Raw genomic sequence first — 18,778 nt, 5'->3', positions numbered from 1 at the left:
GATCCCAGGTTCAATCCCCAGGATCACCAGTTAAAAGGACTAGGCAGTAGGTTATGGGAAAGACCTCCACCTGAGACCCTGGAGAGCTGCTGTCAGTCTGAGAAGACTATACTGACCACCAGGGCTTTTTTTGTAGAAAAAGCCCAGCAGGAACTCATTAGCATAATAGGCCACACCCGACAACAGAAACTCATTAGCATATTAGGCCACATCCCTGACAGCACAGCTCATTAGAATATTAAGCCACACCCCATGCCTTCCCTTGGCTTGCCCGGGTGCCCCGCAGCTGTGGGAAGCCCGGGCAAGCCGGCCCTTGGACAGGCCGGGGAAGGCACGGGGAGGCATTTAAATGTCTCCCCGATCCTTCCAGGGCTCCTTCTGGCCCGCCCACCTCAGCATCGCGGGGGGGGGGGTTGTTCTCCAGGCCTTCCCTCTGTAGCCACGCACACAGAGGTTTTGGCTGTAGTGGGTGTGGCCAACGCTGAAACCAGCCGGAACTCCGTTCCTGTGCGTTCCTGCCCAAAAATAGCCCTGCTGACCCCGATGGACCAAGGGTATGATTCAGTATCAGGCAGCTTCATGTGATCCTCCTTAAACAGATCCAGTACCTGGCAAGAAGCCAAAACAGTGGAATGGGCAGGTAGGGTTCAAAGGTGTCCAACCACTGAGTCACTGCACTACTATATGTTGTTACTATATGTCAGACCATCAGTCCATCAAGGTCTGTATTGTCTACTCGGACTGCCAGCTGCTCACCAGGCTCTCAAGCAGAGATCATTCACATCCCATGAATTTCATTCTTCTAGCAGGAGATGCCAGGGACTGTACTGGGACCTTCTGCATTCCAAGCAGATGCCCCTACCACTGAGACACTCCAGATATATCTCTGGTTCTTGACGATGACCTGAGAGTACAGAATGAGGAGCATATCCTGCACCTGGAAGACCACAATGGATAGCTGGTGCTCTCTGTTTGGCTGATGGGGGGAGGGGGTGCTCAAGTTGCAGAGGCTTGAGCACAGATAACTGATGCCTCATAGACTTTCCCTGTTAACACACAGCAATGCCACGTGTTTCTGTGACACTAAATATGAAGACTAGCCATAAAGCATATCCATGTGTTAATTGCAAGTTTCAAATGTTTGGCAGATTTCTAATTGCTGCATCAATGGAAATGACACCCTCTCTTTTGGATTCCTTTTTTTCTTAATGAGATGAAAAAAATATATTATTGCTACTGTTCTTATCAGGGGAAATGAAAGGCTATTTCAGCTTAATTACAGGCTGCATTTGCACAGCGCCTGATTATTGTTATTACCATTATAATGTTGCCTGAGGGGGGAGTTCTGGATAGCAAGATGCTCCCGATATTGACAGTCTGGAGTAGTTCACCTATCAGTCATCCAAATCCCTGAAGGCAGCCCAGCGAGCTAGCATAGGTAAGGCAGCGCTTCTCTTTCAGTGGAGTCTCTCAATTTCGACATGCACTGAGCCTGTAAACCTACTGGCCTGCAGAAGAAGGTCTAGCACCCAACTACACCTGCACAGAATCACCCCAACAGGCAGTGCAATTTTGTGCACCAAATGTTTAGACACAACAAAAGATGGAGTCTTGGAAACCCACAGGCAGTCACAAAAGCCATTCGGCTGAAATCCTGCTCGCCGGTCATGAGCAAGGAGCCGACTTTTCGAAGAGCAGTTCAACCATTTATCAACCCATTTGTAGCTGTTCAGCAGCTTGCTTCCCTGTATTCCTTCCATCCATGCAGTACCGCACAACCAGCTTTTTGCACATGTGCATTCTCACACAGTCCAATTCAGGTCTACGACCCCCCCCCCTGCTGCATAATTGCTCAGCTCAGCAGGCAATTGTTTAGTCAGTCATTTGAGTCATGAAGCATACAGATCAGTCAGAAATAATTGTGTTTGAATAAAATACTACTGTTTGGTATTCAAGTAGTTTTTAGTGATGCTAATGGCTGCCGATTGGCTGGAATCGGCAGCATCTGCACATGCACAGTTTTGTAAGAATCCAGGGCAAACCTGCTTGGCAGGCATTTGCGGCTATTCAGCATGAACTGAACAGCTCGGATGACTGGTTCATGTTCATGATTGATTGACATCTTTGGCAAGTTCTATTGTTGAATGCGACCATGATGAAATTTGCTACACAGAACTGGTATCACACTGCTGAAAACAATGACCGCAATGCTATTGCATTCAGCCTGTGTCTGCACCGGAATGCTTATAACTGGAGGAGCACCCCAAGGAGCCCTGACTTCAAAACCCCACTCTGCCACCGGGCAACTTTGGGCCCCTATTTCTTCATGAGAATGGCAGAGAGTTCACTAATGGAGCTCCTGACACATATCCCAAACCAAATGAAGAACGTGTCTTTTGACAGGGTTTGACCTTCCATATACAGGTCCTGTCACTGCTATAAAGCTCTCAATCAGCCGCAAGCACTCCTCTCCACAGCCACTGGACAACTGTGATACGATCAAACTCTTCCGACAGTTTTAACTATGTAAAAGAAAGGGTCGAGTCACAGAACACGGGACTTAATAAAGCTGCACTGATTGGTCATTTCCTTTGGGGGAAACACTGACCCCTGGGACCGGGTAGCTGGCTACACACTAGGGATGCCAGCCTCCAAGGGGGACCCGAGGATCCCTCGGAATTCCAGCTCATCTCCAGACTGCAGAGATCAATTCCCCTGGAGAAAATGTATGCATTGGTGGGTGGACTCCATGGCATCGTACCCCACTGAGGTCCCTGTCCTCCCCAGGCTCCATCCCCAAATCTCCAGGAGTTTCTCAACCTGGATCTAGCAACCTTACTTCCCTGTCCCCTACTGGTGGCCAGGAGGGACCCGGCAACCCTACAATACACACATCCCAGGGAAGGAGAATCCATGTTTACGAGACATAAGAGCTCAGACTAGTTCTATGATTCTGTGATTCAGGAGGAAGACATCCTCAGAGCTCTGCCTACGGCTATACTTACAACACCTCCCTTCTCCTAATGCCAGACCTTCCCCTTTCTCCATTACATCAATGGAACGGTGTTCATTTTATTACTATGCATGAAGAAAATAAAAAGGGCTTGCATTTGAGAGAACCCTTCGGGAGGCACCAGTGCAGCCCCTTAGGTGTCCCAAGACAACACTTTGAGAGCCATTGGTTCACATAAGAAACAAATTCTCCGAGATGGAGAAATTTTCAACACTTCAGAGTCGGGGGAGGGGGACACATCCTAGACATCTTTGAGGTTTTTTAAAAAAATGTTAGAAAACAACAAAGTTAGGGTTCTTTTCCTCCCAAATTCAGCAGCCTAAATTTCCATTGCTCCTAGCAAGATTTTTGCCCTGGGAGAACAAAGTTGCTGTCATTAGGGCTCAGCATGTGCAGCGCTAGAGATATGAGAGCATCACGAGACATTTGTAGGGTAGCAAAGCCACTGCCGTTGTAAACAACTGTGGTGCTGAATCCTGTGACAGAAATGTCTCAGGGATATTTCTATGGAGTGATGGGAAAGAAATATCTCAAATATACACACACACATAGAAATGCTATAACTTCTTCCCGCCCCAGTGCTGAATTATGCATCCTTCCCTCTAGGTCTCTCCAGGAATTGTTCTTTCTTGGAACCATTTGCAAATTGAGGGTTGCTTCTCTTTTGTCATCACAAAGCGATGAAACCACATATGTGTAACCAACACCCACAGCACCAATGCTAACTCATATGTTTTAGATTTTTTTAAAAAGCCACATCAATTCATGGGTCTGTTCTGGAGTGGCCAGTGTAGGGTTCTACCCTGACCCTGGATGACTCCGGCTAGCCTGATATCATCATATTTCAAGAGCTAAGCGGGGTTGGCCCTGGTTTGTATTTGGATGGGAGACCTACAAGGAAGTCCAGGGTTGTAACACACCGGCAGGCCATGGCAAACTACCTCTGAATGTCTCTTGCCTTGAAAACCCCACGGAGTCAGCTGTGGCTTTACAAGGAAGGAAGGAAGGAAGGAAGGAAGGAAGGAAGGAAGGAAGGAAGGAAGGAAGGAAGGAAGGAAGGAAGGAAGGAGTCCTGGTGCTTGCTATGTGCATGGTTAAGTTAGCATTCTGAATGGCTTACCATGAGCAACATAATAGCTCTTGCAAGTCAACACCTTTTCATGTGGCCACTTTGGATCTCTAATTTTATGCTTCAGTGCTGTTTCATATGAGTATTTTTGTTTTGCTTTCTGAGGATGCCAGCATGGTCTGGGACAGGAGGAAGCATTATTCTTAAGTAAGAAATTCCCTGATCCAATGCACAAACTCTGGCTGTGCAACACTAAATGCTGTGCTTCCAGCCCCAACCATCCTCCTGGCTAAAGATGTGCAAACTCAGATCCTCTAATGCTAGAAGACTCTGCATAGATCCAGAAATCTATAATTTGCCTTAGTGCTCCATACTGCAACTCCAGAGAGAGGAATTCAATGGGTTGCTTAAAAGAAAGCCATCATCATTACACGAGACCAGTCTGGGTTGTTTTTTCCCCTTTCTCCAAGCCTCACCTTCAGATGTAGTTATTTCTTTTACTTTAAAAATGCATGCCCTGCTTTCCTGGCCCAACAGGACCCTCGATGGAACTTAGAATGAAAATACACAAAATACAAACTGAGAACATGCAAAAATCTGTCTCAGATAAAACAGCACGGTGGCAGCAGCAAATATTAACACGTCCACCAGCTACTCCAAACTTTTGTTTTCTTATGAGGACTTTAGCGTTTTTCTAAAACTCTGAACAAAACTCTGATCTGGTGCGTCTTTCTAAATAACACGCTCCACAGAGAGAGCTTCTGTCCCCAGTTCCCCCAGACACATATTTTGCATCCTTGCTTTCAAATACCAGGGCACCTTAACAGGGGTCGTTTCGTAGAAAAAGACCTAGGGGAACGCATTAGCATAACTCATTAGCATATGCCACACCCCCTGACATCACCGGAAGTGTGTCATAAGGCCACATACCCCGCCCCCAACAGTCCCGGCCGCCGCTGCTGGCCTTGCTGCTCCACTGCCGAGCCCCATGAGGGGCCGGCGGTGGACCTGCAAGGCCGGCGGGGGTGCAAGGAAGCCCTGTGAAGGCCCTCCCTGGCCCCAGGCAGGCAGGGGTGGGGAGAGGCAGGGAGGAAGCAACTTACCCTCCCTCTTCTCCTGCCTCCTCCTGGCTGAATGAGGGCCGCCCCCTGTACCTCACCCGGGGGAACTGCGATCCCCCGCGATCCCCCCAAAATGACCTCTGACCTTAGAGCACTTTTAAATTTTGGAATGGGTGTAAGCGATCATTAATTCTCCATAAATGACTTAGGCTTCTTCATATCCCACCATGGTTGGTTAGGGAGGGTATAACTACGGTCTGGGGCCCAACAACATCTATCTATCCTGGGCCCCAAGGAGGCGAGACTTGTCTTTACTAGGGTCAGGGCGTTTACGGTGGCGGCTCCAGTCTGCTGGAATGAGCTCCCAGAAGAGATCAGGGCCCTGCGGGACCTCTCACAATTCCGCAGGACCTGCAAGATGGAGCTCTTCCACCAGGCTTTTAAATAGGAGCCGCCACAACAGTTACCAGCACAATCCGGAATATCGGACTGGCCCACTCTGAGCTTCACCGGCGAATATCTGGACCGTGGGACTGATCTTAAGACCTGAAGACAGAAGGAATGCAGATACAAGCCATTCGTCTTAAGGTTACTCTGATGGAGCGAGCACTTTATTGTTAAGATTGTTTTTAAGGGATTCTAATATTTTTATTGTTTTAGTTGTATCGGCCTGTTGGTCGTCTTCTGTAAGCCGCCCGGAGCCTGTTTACAGGGTGAGTGGGGTATAATGTAAATATAAATAAAATAAATAAATAAATGTTACAAATAAGGTTGCCAAATCCTATGTGGGAAATTCCTGGAGGTTTGGTTCTAGATCCTGTGGTGGGGGGCGAGACTGGGGCAAGGATTTCACCCAGAATCTATGGTATATCACAGAGTCTGCTCTCTGAAGCTGCTGTTTTCTCCAGGGAAACTGATCTCTGTTGTCTGGCACTCACCTGTCATTCTGGGAGAATTCCAGGCCCCACTTGGAGGCTGGCAACCCCAAAAATAGTTTTGGAGCTGCCACGGTTCTGTTCCCCCCACCCGTCAGCTTCCTGGTTTTGTCTCATATCACACCTTGTGTTGTCATCCTGCTGTAAGTTTTCCTACCCATATCTCACACCACTGGGTGTTGACCAACCTGGTGGGGAGGAAAACTCCAGGTTGGGAAATTCCTGAAGATTTGGGGGTGGAGCCTGAGGAGGGCTGGGTCTGGGGAGGGAAGGGAAGGGACTTCAGTAGGGGTAATAATGCCCTAGAGTCCGCCTTCCAAAGCAGGGCTCCCTCTAAGCTATGGAGTCTTGTGAGCAAAAATTCTACTTTGAGAGCTGCTGGCATTAAAGTTGTGAGTGAGCGATTTGGCTACTGCACAAATTGGTTTGCTATGGAGCCATCCCTTCCTGAGCTGAGACCAGGGGTCGTTTCGTAGAAAAAGAGCTAGGGGAACTCATTAGCATATGCCACACCCCCTGACATCAGGGGCCTGGCGGTGGACCTGCAAGGCCGGCAGGAGTGCGAGGAAGCCCCGCCAAGGCCCTCCCTGGCCCCAGGCAGGCAGGGGTGGGGAGAGGTGGGGAGGAAGCAACTTACCCTCCCTCTTCTCCTGCCTCCTCCTGGCTGAATGAGGGCTGGAAGCGGGGTGGCCGGAAGCAGGGGGCGGGGCTTCGTCATGTGCCCCGCCCCCGCACCTCACCCGGGGGAACTGCGATCCCCCGCGATCCCCCCCGAATCGACCTCTGGCTGAGACACAAATGTGTGCGCTAAAACACTGTGAGCTAGCTCACACTAATTCAGTTCAGAGGGGACACTGTTCCAAAGTGGCCATTTTCCTCAGGGGAACTGATCGCTGTCGCCTGGAGATCAGTTGTAATCCCAGGAGAAGAAGAAGAAGAAGAGATTGGATTTCTGTCCCGCCTTTCACTACCCAAAGGTGTCTCAGAGCGGCTTACAAACTCCTTTCCCTTCCCCTCCCCACAACAGACACCCTGTGAGGTAGGTGGGGCTGAGAGAGCTCTGACAGAAACTGCTCTTTTTCAAGAACAGCTGTTATCAGAACTACGGCTTGCCCAAGGTCATCCAGCCAGGTGCAAGTGGAGGAGTGGGGAATCAAACCCAGTTCTCCCAGATTAGAGTCCGTGCACTTAACCACTACACCAAACTGGGCAACCCTAGATGGAGAGATGGTGGCTCCATATTATGCACGGCTTTATATCAGATGTTTCCCAGGAGTAAATAAAAACAGCAAGAGGGAGGTTGAACCTCTGTGCTTTTTTGCAACATCTAGTTCCACCCAAGAAAGAAATATAACATTACTCAACAACTGGATAAACAAAAGTACCGTGAGGAGAGTTCTTACATAGTGAATTGATTTCACTCTGCCAAAGCTGGGATAATATTTACCTCTCCTTCTGGGGTAACCTTTTCATGGCTGGGAATATGCTTTGAAATGTAAAAATAATAATACTACCAAATCTCAACATATGAAAAACTAGTTTATATAAAAGCTGCGTTCTTCCCTGAGGCATAGTGGAGAGGGAGTTGCTATCTTCCACTCATCAGCATTTAGAATGTTCTGCACAGAAACTAAAATGGCCGTGTCAATGCGTTTTCAGTAACAGTGACCCAGCAACATGGCAGCAGTTGTGACATCATAAAGCCCCGCAGTCTCTTGCCCAAGGAAGTCAGACAACAGCCTCCGGAGAACAGAACTATGGAGCAGAAGAGGGCAAGATGGCTGACTGAGACCAAGGCAGCAATGGGAGAAGGGGGGGGGGGTCAAGGCAATCCTTTACTTCCCGGCCGAAATCAAATTCTCAGGCCAAGGGCTACAAATCTGTTTAGCAACACAAACCCCATAGCTGCATGTAATTTAATGACAATGATATCCTGGCACTTCGTCCGTGCTACTAAATCTTTCATTTTTTGTTGTTGTTAAGAGCATGGGCTGATTGTGCTTTCCCTGTTTTTGCTGCCTTAAAAAAACCCTTGGGCTATTGAGGTTTGGGAGCTCAGAGGATTTCATTATGTGCATATTTCAAGACTCATTTGTCAGACCTTTCCATGGGGGTCAATTCACACTGAAGGCTTGTTGCTTAACTTCTGACAGCTGAATGACAAAGAAGGAGCAAAGAAAACTATTTCAAGTAATAGGAAACAAAGCTATTTCTATGCTAATTATGTTGGGAAATGTTATGTTCCTTGGACAGTATCATAACACTGGGAGTCTATAAAATGTCTGTATGCTATTTGTTTCCTTGCCACAACAACAAACATTCGTTATTATAATTTTGTCCTTCAGCCTCAGCAACCTTTGAATAAGGGAAATGAAACTTTTATAAAACAGGATACGCAACAAATTAATAAGTGTGTATGTGGGGGGTTGCATATGAGCAGTGCACCTGAGAATCAAAATAATCAGTAATGACTGTGGCTGAATTCAGTTTCCTCACTAATCAGATATTATAGGTAATTAGCAGTCATCTAAGATTAATTACAGTTCATTTTGTGTTTATGTTGTAGCTTGGTCAGAGACAGTTTAGGGATATTTTAACAGTGATAATTCTTCTGCCATGTAAACGATAGCTTAAAAAAAAACTTCATCAGGCAAAGAAAGGACATTTCCCTCACATTGAACTAATTAGCAAGACAAATTCAATTTTGATCCAGTCCCCTTAAAGTACCCCTAGGGAACCAGTATGGATCGCTAAGGCTGACTTTGAGCTAAGGAGAATCTAGTGTGAATCTTGCTGAAACGTGAATACAATTCTATTGAATTTGGACTCAATCAAAATTGGAGGTTTCTTTCCCAGTATAGAAAGAGCATGTTTCTCTTTAAGTGTTATATTGTATTACTGCATTGCTGCCAGGCCCTACCTCCCCACCACCAATCAGCTGGCTGGCAGGGGGGGGGGGACTTACCCCGAAAAAGAGGGAGATCCATTCAACCTGAAGCGATGTGTCTGCGTCACTGTCCACATGACCTGGAAGTGACATCGTTACACCTGGGATGTCAGAGCAACGCTCTGGTAATTGGGCAAAAACTCTATGGTAGAAGCCGACCTGATGGAACTCTCTGCCGAACACCATCAGGGCACTGCGGGATCTTATGAAATTTCGCAGGGCCTGTAAGGAAGAGATGTTCCGCCAGGCTATCAGCTAAGGACAGCAACAGTTTCCACTCCGGCTGGCACCCTCTCCTCGCTCTCCAGACTTGCTTTGTTCCTCTTCTTCCCCTGCCCACGAGATGACTGGGCAGTCCAGAATGGGAAGTAATGTGTAGTTCACCATCTGGATTCTCTTATATCTGTTGTACCAGCACTGTCTATGTATTGTATTTTTAAGGTTTTTATGTTTCTATCTACTGTTCTACATCACCCAGAGCCCTGCAGTAGCAGGATTGGGCAATTCAGAAATAATAATAATAATAATAATAATAATAATAACAACAACAACAACAACAACAACAACAACGATGACGACGGCGACGATGACAACAACAACAACAACAACAACAACAGTCCCTGGGACCTTCACAATGCCAAGCAGATACTCTATCACTGAGCCATGGCCCCTCCTCCAACCTGCAGGCACAGTTTTAAAAAGAAACCCTCGTCAAGAGATGGTTTGAAAACAACTGTTCCCTTGATTAAAATGTATTCACGAGTGAGTCCATTCCAAAGACACAAGTCCAGGGCTTGGATCCAGACTAAGGTTTCCATTGGCCCAAGGATTTCAGCAAACAGGATTTCAGCAAACAGCAAGTAGTAATTCTCCTACTGCGGGAGCCTGAAATGCCTCCCCCTCCCCCAATTCCTAATTAACATTAAACTGTGAAACCCAACTGGTAGGTAGCCTTGGTTAAATGACCCTGTTTATCTAGCCCACCTCAAAGGGTTAATGGGGTGTTAATTCTGCTACTACAAATTAGTGGCACATTCAGCTGCTACACGCTCTGGGAAACATACAGGTACAGTAGAAAAAAACAACCACCCCCAAAACACCACAGAAGAAAGAAAGTTATGAGATGTCGATTTATCCTTGGCTCCAGAATTTTTAAAAAAGGCTCTATCCTCCAGGCAAACAAAGAAAATAATTTACCAGACAGCTACAGAGTTACCGTACTTTGCTTATGTAAGGGGGGGGGGGGAAGCCTACCGGCATTATCAGCAGACATGAAGCAATTTCCCGAAAAGCAAGAGCAGGTAAAGGAGTGTCGCCCAAATTACCCAGCAGCACATTACTAACATTTAGTAGGAAAAACTGCCCAGGAGGTGCAGTTTTACAGAATACTTCCCATCAAAGAGAGAGAGAGAGAGACGGCTTCCAACAGTGTTACACAGGCCTGGAGTAACTATTGTGCCAAGGAAGGTGCATTCAGAAATCGTGACAAGCTGCAACTAAACTCCGATTGTGCCCAGACACAAAGTGCTGCTGTGCTTACACATGCCTCTGAGCACTCTTACCTCCCGCTCTACTCCTCTTCCCATGGTGCCCGGAGCTCGAAGGAATACTTCCTGGCCTGATCAAGGTGCAAATTCACCTGCCAGTAGGTGCCTTGGTGAACTGGAGGTCTGTTGTTTTTTTAACTTCACACAAACTGGGAGCAGGATTCTCGGATTAAATCAAGGTTTAGAAGTCCAGTCTCTGTAGAGTAAATTCACCAAGCCAGTGTTTCCCAGCCTGTGGTTCAGGACCCAAAAGTGAGTCGCGAAGCCTCTATATGTGGGTTGCGGGCCAGCCATCCACTGCTCTCTTTTGTATTGTGGAAACCGAGATCCGACCCTGGAAACAGTATCTTCCATGTCATTCGTTATTTTTACTTCACTGCATGTCCATGTTGATCTAGCAAAACGTGTCCTGATGGTTACTAGAGTGAGTTTCTTAGAATCTTTGGGGCATTTAGAGGGAGTAATGGAGAAGGAGAGGGTGGTCAAAGGCTTTGCATATAGGCAAAGACTGTGTATGTCGGAACGCCACTTGCTTGGGGATTGTAGTGGGGGCAGCTGCACCCTTTGTGTGAATGTTTGTTGCTTTCTCTAAAACACCTGGTTAGCCACTGTAGAAAATGGAATGATGAACTTGTGGGGCGCCAAGGTCATGGTTTGCCTAGGGTGCCAAAAAAACTTGGCCCTGCCTGCCCTGGATGGGTCACCATACCAAGTTAATTTGGACTTGTGGGCAACCATACCAAAAAGGCTGGGAACCACTGCACTAAGGCACCTGCATTTGGATAGCATCATGGCAGTTTGGTGTAGTGATTAGGAGCGTGGACTCTAATCTTGGAGAACCAGGTTTGATTCCCCACTCCTCCACATGCAGCTGCTGGTGTGTGACCTTGGGTCAGTCCCAGTTCTCTCAGAGCTGTTCTCTCAACGGCAGTTCTCAAAGAGCTCTCTCAGCCCCACCTACCTCACAGGGTGTCTGTTGTGGGGAGGGGAAGGGAAAGGAGTTTGTAAGCCACTCTGAGACTCTGAGTGAAGGGCGGAGTAAAAATCTACTACTCTCCTCCTCTTCCTCCTTCTCCTCAGCTTGAACAAGCTGGGAAGTTTTGCATGAAATAGCACAGAGGAAGGGAGGCAGGATTTCGTAGGAGCAAGGTGCACTTACCAGTACTGCAATAAGCTGAGTTTATACTCAAGTGCATTTTAACTTCAAGTTGTTGTGACACCTGAATGCAGACAGGCCTTGCTTCTCTCCCAAAAGGGAACCCAAAGGCAGTTTATGAAATTGTTCTCTCCTCCTCTGTTTTATCCTCACAAGAAACCCCTGTGAGGTAGGTTAGGCTGAGAGAAAGTGACTGGCCCAAGGTCACCCAGCAAGCTTCCGTGGCAGAGCTGGGATTTGAACCAGGGTCTCCTAACCAGACACTATAACCACTACACCACACTAGTGGAAAATGGGTTGAGAGCCCAGGAAGCAAGAACTGAAAAACAGCCAGCTAGACTACAATTTAAACAAGCCAGTCTTATTCCTGTTCCATGTGCCAGTGGAAGCAGGGAAGACTTGCACTTTGTTTCCAAAGAAAGTAGCATCCAAGCTGAGGAATACTGGAGAGGAAGAAGCATCACAGGTTCCTGGCTCGCTCTACTCTGCATTTCATTTCTTGTCCCATTTGCCACTATGCGCTACAAGAATAGAACTAATCACGGCGCACCGTGCTGCCAGATTAGAGCGGGAGAGGGCATTCTTTTAAGAAATGGCGCACCTAACATTGCATAGCTACTGGCACAAAGAAATATTTTTATTAGTCATTCTATAATACAATTGACCTTTCAAAAAAACAAGTTCTTTGTATTTGTCTAATAAGACCTCCTAGGGCTGCGTTCTCCCCGGACTGATTATGTATTGTGACTAAAAACCTGGATCTGCAGGAGTGAATATATATATTTTTTCTTTGACAGCTCTGCAGGCTAAATGATCCTGAATGCTTCTAATCCCAGATATGAAAAGGGCTCCAGTTGTGCCAGCCCAGTGGGAGGATGTTGCAGTGCCCTGAAATGTCCCATTACACGCAGGCCCTTGTATGACACTCATCACTGCGAAGGCCACATCCCCCAGTTAATCAGTGCCAGAAAGACCGATGTCTTTTGAGTAACTTTTTTTGTTGTTGCTTCAATCACCTTTCACTTAAAAAAGAGAGAGGCAGGAACAGCGACTTTCCCCTCCCCGAAACAGTTTCCTATCCATTTTATTTAAGATCTTCAGGACTTCTCTTGTTTCCAGAGAAAAGGGCACGAGGGAAGACGTCCCTTTCATGATCTTTAATTGATCATCCAGGAGGATATTGCGGCTTTGACACTGGAAGAAAAGAATCCCCCTGATTAAGAGAAACCCCTGCAGGATAAGGTGTGGCATCTTCTTGGGGGGGGGGGCTGGATCTGAAAGCGGCTGGAGCGACCACAGCAGAGAGGGCCCCTGCAGAGAACAGAAGGTTGCGCTCCTGACTGGAATGCACTTGGGGAGAGCTTCAAAAAATTCTCTGGGCACAAGGAGATGCAAAGCGCGGCGCTAGACGGTGTCACCTAATCTCAATCTATTCCCCTCTGCCGGCTCAGTTCCACGAGTGCCTGGAGGCCAACACCTGCTGCCTTCCCGAAAGACATTTCTTTCTCTCTCCCTCCTACATTGACAGCCAGGCTCCCCCGGAATCAAAACACACTGCGGTAGACTGAGAGACTCTTCAGCCCCTTCCAGAAATGAATGCAATGCCTGGTAAACAACCTAAAGATTGTCTGGAATTGCCGCATGGAATGCCCAGGAGAAGGAGTGAAGAAAAAGTGGCTAAGGGAAACCCGGGCAACAAGCAAACTCTTATTACTGTACTGTATCAAATAAAATTAACAAACGCCAGCTTAGGTGCCTCAGAATAAAGGCGCAAACTGGCCAGTCTATTCAAATATCCTAGAATGGTCGCAATAAGTGGCACTGTGTGGTTTGAAACTCAACTGGATATACTCCAAATAAAAACTTATGCAGGATCTTGCACTAAGGGAGGGAAGGAAGGCAGCATGGTGTAGCCCGATCTCAGAAGCTAAGCAGTGTTAGTATTTGGATGGGAGGCCACCAAGGAAGACTCCGCAGAGGAAGGCAAGGGCAAACCGCCTCTGCTTCTCACTTGCCTTGAAAGCCCCTTGCAGGGGTCACCCATAAGTTAGTAGCAATTTGACAGCACATATGTATGTATGCATGCATGAATGTACGTATGTATGTATGTATGATCCTGCAATAGTTAAGTACTTTAAAGTCCCATTCATGTCAATGGGATAAAACAAAGAAAACAAAGAACGTGCTTGACTCTCCAACTGAAATCGATGGGGCCCTTCTAACGGAACAAACCATTGGTGGTGGAAAGTGCTGTGAAGTCATAGCCAAATTATGGTGACCCCCCCAACAGGGTTTTCAAGGCATGAGATATTCAAAGGTGGTTTGCCATTGCCGGCCTCTGCGTAACAACCCTGGACTTCCTTGGTGGTCTCCTGCCCAAGTACTAACCAGGGCCAACCCTGCTCAGCTTCAAGATCTGATGAACTCCCAATCCAGACAAAGGCTGCACATATATCAGCGGGACATGCACAGATGGCCTTCCAGAGCATGGGTCCCCAACATTTTTGAGCTTGTGAGCACCTTTGGTATTCTGACACAGTGTGGTGGGCAAAGCCACAAAATCGCTGCCACAAGAGGCAGAGCCAGCCACAAAATTAGATCCACATTAGATACCATATTTTTCGGACCATAAGACGCACCTGACCTTAAGACGCACCTAGTTTTTAAAGGAGGAAAACAGGGAAAAAAATATTCTGAACCTTCGGTCCATAAGACGCACCCACTTTTCCTCCCACTTTTTTTGGAAGAAAAAGTGAGTCTTATGGTCCAAAAAATACGGTAATTACCATACAGGCTGCTTCTGCTAGAGATTTAAATTCTTCCTTCTAATTAGGTCAGGGATTTTTAAATATGCCTGAAGCCGCAGATTGGAAAAGAGGTAAGGTGGTATTGTTGGACCTGTTGGCGGCGTTCGACATGGTCGACCATCAACTACTGATCCACCGCCTGGGATTCAGGGGTCTGCCTTGCAGTGGCTTTCCTTGTTTCTTCAGGGTCAGGGACAAAGGGTGGCTCTAGGGGAACAGCTGTCCCGAAGGCACCCGCTGTCCCGAAGGCTGTTGTTGGGCCTCCTCACGTGGGAACGCATTCAGCCTGCGCTAAAAGCACTGCACTGGCTGCTCACAGCGTACCGAACTTGCTTCAAGGTGCTGGTTCTCAACCTTTAAAGCCCTTTATGGTCAGGGGCCTATATACCTGAGGGACCGCCTTTCCCCACATGTTCCCCAGAGAGCACTACGATCAGGGTCCGAAAACCGTTTGGCCCTTCCGGGCCCCAGAGAAGCCAGGCTGGTTTTGACGAGGGCCAGGGCTTTCTCAGTGGCAGCTCCATACTGGTGGAATGAGCTGCCGGAAGACATCAGGGCCCTGCGGGACCTTTTACAGTTCCGCAGGGCCTGCAAGACGGAGCTCTTCTGCCAGGCCTTCGACTAGCGAGCCGCACTTCATAAACTGAGGCTCTGGCCCCAATTCTAATCCCACCATCAACAGCCTGTCCTTCGCTGATACAACCCAGACTGAGATGTCAGCCGAGTGTACTTTGATGCTGATGCTGGCGGGCTCTTTTTGTAGCAGGTACTCATTTGCATATTAAGTGACACACCCCTAATATAGCCAATCCTCCAAGAGCTTACAGTAGCCCCTGTAAGAAGAGCTCTGTAAGCTCTTGGAGGATTGGCTACATTAGGGGGTGTGGCCTAATATGCAAAGGAGTTCCTGCTACAAAAAGAGCCCTGTGGGGTGACGCCTTGCCGTGGGATTATGGTCTGCACTAGCTCTTTGAGCAGCGTTTTTATATTTGTATTACATTTATATTTTATTAAATTATCTGTTTTATCTGTTCAATAAAATCCTACGTAAGCCGCCCTGAGCCTGCTTTGGCAGGGAGGGTGCCATATAAATTACATTCAATAAATAAATAAATAAATAAATAAATAAAAATTGCCTTAAGTCACACACTGTTGTGGAAGCTGCTGCCAACCCAATTAAAAAAAAAATTGCATAACCAATCAAACCTATAACGGCCAATCAGAAGCTTTGCTGAGCAGAGTCTTCACCTGGCCTTGCCCACTTGAGGGGCACCAGGAAAGGTGTTAGGGGCTGCCACAGTGGCCGTGGGCACCAGGCTAGGGGCCTCAGTTCTAGAGAGGGAAGTTGCAGAGTTAAACCAGCATGAAGACATCTTCCACGCGCACTCCAAATGTAGACTTTGTCCGTGCACACGGAGTTATTTAAAACTGGATGCACATTGAAAGACGGGCCTTTGAATATTCATCCCCATCCACATTCTGATACAAGGAGCCACTGATGAATACCAATTTTACATGCTACTGGAGTTGGATTGTGCAGTGTATTTGCATTACAGTTGTTCTATGAGAACAAACAAATCCACAGTGAGCTTAAATATTTAGAATTATAGAGTTGGAAGGGACCTCTAGGGCCATCTAGTCCAACTCCCTGCACAATGCTGGACATTCACAAATACCCCTCCCCCCACACATCCAGTGACCCCTGCTCTATGCCCAGAAGACAGGGGGGGAAACTAGGGCTGCCAAATGCAGCCGGGGGGCGGGGAATCCCCCGTTTTGGAGCCCCGATTCCCGGCGCGCCGGAATCGGGGCCCGGGGGAAACCCCACCCCCGCGTGCGCGTCACCGGAAGTGACGTCGCACGCTGGGGGCGGAGCCACGCCGTTTGAGGGGAAAACAAAGAGTTTTCCCCTCAAATGGCAGCCATTTGAGGGGAAAACTCTTTGTTTTCCCCTCAAATGGCGTGGCCCCGCCCAGCGTGTGACGTCACTTCCGGTGACGTCCTGGCAGCACGCGCGCGCTTCGCGCACGCGCGCACACTTCGCCAAGCAGCTCCCGGACCAAGCGGACGGTCCCCCGCCGGTAAGAAATTAGGAGTTGGCAACCCTAGGGGAAACCCTCCAGGATCCCCGGCCAAACTGGCCTGGAGAACAATAGCTTCCTGACCCCTAAAGTGGTGATCAGCATTTCCCTGGGCATGTAAGAAAGGGCCATGAGAACTAAACACTGAGGCAACCCTTCCTGCCCTCCCTTTTTGTGATCTGCCTAAGTTAATAGAATCCGCATTGCTGTCAGATGGCCATCTAGCCTCTGTTTGAAAACCTCCAAAGAAGGAGAGTCCACCACCTCCCCAGGAAGCCTGTTCCACTGAGGAACCGCTTTGACTGACAGGAAGTTCTTCCTAAGAAGAACAGCTCTGTCAGGAAGTTCTTCTTTTAAAAAACCCAACAAAGTGGTTATGGTCATTTACAGCCATGTCCTGCTTCAACAGCCAGTGTCATTCAGGATATTTGAGAGTAAGCATATCTTAACATATGGCAGGCATAGAAGCCTCTTCAGCAATATTTAACAGAGGATTACTCTGCTAGGGGATCAGACAGAAGAGAGGTCCATCCATGACTAGTAGCCACGGTGACTAAAAGGAACCTCCCCTTTTAGCAACAGGAAACCTTCAGATCCCACTGCCTTGGCCTCAGTGCCCTTCCTGATGGACCTCCAGGACAACTAGTTGGTCACTGTATGAAATGGGATGATGGACTAGATGGACCACTGTTCTGATCAAGCAGGGTTCTTATGTTCATAGTGATCCTCGGTGGGAAAATAGGGATCTCAGAAATACATAAGGGCATCCATTTTGTCATCTGTAAAATGTCAGATGATATACTGTTTCCCGGCTTCTCACCACATCACGTCTCCAGGAACTGAGAAGAGTTAGCCCCTGGGACACATTGCGTCCTAAAAGGAAGCCTTTTCCTGGTCCAGGAGGACTCACCTCCTTCCTAAGAGAACAACCAGAGAAGATGTAGCAATTGACCTGCTGAATCTTAGGAGCAATAGGCATGTCCATGGCCCTATGTTTAGCTCCCAATACAAGGATTGCCTCCAGGCCCTCCAGGAACAACGATAACAAAAAGCCAGAGGAGAAGCACTTGTCCATCTTGCAGGAAGGGACCATCCTGATCTTCATACTACTTTGGAAAACAGGCCTTGTACTTCAGTGTGACCAGGATCCTCTCTGCTATTGTACCAGGAAAGGATGAAGCTGCAGAGACAACGAGCTATTCAGTAGCTACCTAGACCAGGCCAGATCCATCCTAGTGAATTTGCTGGACAGTTGCCTTACTGTTCCAGAATCCTCAGTCTGGTTTCTGTAGACGGGGTTTACAAGCCTCACAGCTCCAGATTTGACAGGAATATTGCCACCTCAGACTGGGAGGAGATGGAGTCAGACATGCCTACAAGCCCAGACTGTCTATAAGCCTAAATATTGTAATTGCATTTGTGTAAATAACAATGTTTCAAAAGCAGATTCTGCTCTCCACTAACAAGGACTGGCAATACACATTTTGGGGGCAAAAGTATCTGACACAAGCTTGAAAAGATTATCCAGGGCTATTTTTGGGCAGGAACGCACAGGAACGGAGTTCCGGCTGGCTCCCAAGTTGGCCACACCCAACAGGAACTCATTAGCATAATAGGCCACACCCAACAGCAGAAACTCATTAGGACTGGCTACATTAGGGGTGTGTGGCCTAACATGCAAAGGAGTTCCTGCTATAAAAAAGCCCTCCGTTTTGACAACAAACAAGGTAAACCGAATAAGAAGCAAAAGGTGAGTGTGTCTGGATGACCACAGTTCTGCGAACATGGGGTGTGTGGCCTAATATGCTAATGAGCTGTGCTGTCAGGGGTGTGTCCTAATAAGCAAATGAATTTCTGCTGTTGGGTGTGGCCTATTATGCTAATGAGTTCCTGCTGGGCTTTTTCTACAAAAAAGCCCTGAGATTATCTATCAGCATGACGTCATGGAAAGATAAATGAGAAGCTGGGGAAGATAAGTAAGGAAAGTGCTGCTACTCAAGGAGTAACCAGGGTGAGTGGTTGCAGCAGTATCGGTTTCTCTGATAGATGGCTTTTAAATAATCTAGCCATCTGATGAAACTTGACATGTAATTACTGGTTAAACGGCATTCTCTTTCCCTCTCTCATTAAATACCAAGCAGTCCTAGTTCCTAGGATTAAAA

Source organism: Gekko japonicus, unplaced genomic scaffold, assembly GCF_001447785.1.
Source record: "Gekko japonicus isolate JY-2015 unplaced genomic scaffold, Gekko_japonicus_V1.1 scaffold105, whole genome shotgun sequence".
NCBI classification, from domain to species: domain Eukaryota; kingdom Metazoa; phylum Chordata; class Lepidosauria; order Squamata; family Gekkonidae; genus Gekko; species Gekko japonicus.
This window is presented reverse-complemented; position numbering follows the sequence as displayed.